Below are 1074 nucleotides of genomic sequence, written 5' to 3' on the forward strand. Positions count from 1 at the left end.
TGTGTGTGTGTGTGTGTGTGTGTGTGTGTGTGCCACCGAAACCAACAACAAGCGCTCCGTTGATAACACGGGAGTTACTGGTCCACCTCTGCCTCCATCGGTTAGTTTGCCGTTTTTTTCAACATTTTGCACCCTTATTTCGACTTCCTTAATTTCAGATATCAAAAAACACTTTGTCAAATTTGACCCGAAGACAACATGAGAGTTATTTATTTAGAATATTTTACACTCACAGAAATGAAACAAAAACAAAACAAACCCCTCCCACTCTCCTCCCAACCCGTCCCTACAACCTGTAACATTTAATTATTATTAATATCTTACTCACTGTAACTTTTATTCTTATTTATTCTAGTACATCAGCCTGTTATATTTCCATCATGACAGCTTTTAATTACTCTTTAATGTTTCTGTAAAGCTCTCTAATTTCCCCTCGCGGGACTAATAAAGTATACATTACTATTATTATTATTATTATTATTATTATTATGATCACTGCCATGCAGTCTGGGCGCCTCCATCTGCTTCTCAGTTGTATTAATACAGCAACTGTATTGGATTATTATCTCTTTAAATCATCAACGCCGAGGCAGCGGCGCAGCAGCAGCTCCCGAGTTCTGCGAGGTAAAGTCTAACGCAGCGATGGCGTGGTAGGGAGCTGTGGACACGCACAACGCGACGTACAACGCCACGCACAACGCCACGCACAACGCCACGCACACGTGACGACCAACGTGCAGACGCTCGGTGGATGTGACGGGCGGAGCGACTCTGAAGATAAGAAACCACAAACACAAGAGAACAAGTGTTCAGCTCTGCTTGGAAGGTTACTGTCGATTCCTCCACACACACACAGACAGACACACACACACACACACACACACACACACAGACACACACACACACACACGCCCTTTCCCAGTGCTTCCCACAGAACAAAGAAACAATGGAGGCAGGAAATGGCTGAACCCTGAGCTCTGCCCACGATGGAAATACACACTTAGGGTCCAACTTCTGTTCTGGGCGCCTGCCAGCGTGGACGCACAACACACACACACACACACACACACACAC

Source organism: Etheostoma cragini, chromosome 23 (genome assembly GCF_013103735.1).
Source record: "Etheostoma cragini isolate CJK2018 chromosome 23, CSU_Ecrag_1.0, whole genome shotgun sequence".
Lineage (NCBI taxonomy): Eukaryota > Metazoa > Chordata > Actinopteri > Perciformes > Percidae > Etheostoma > Etheostoma cragini.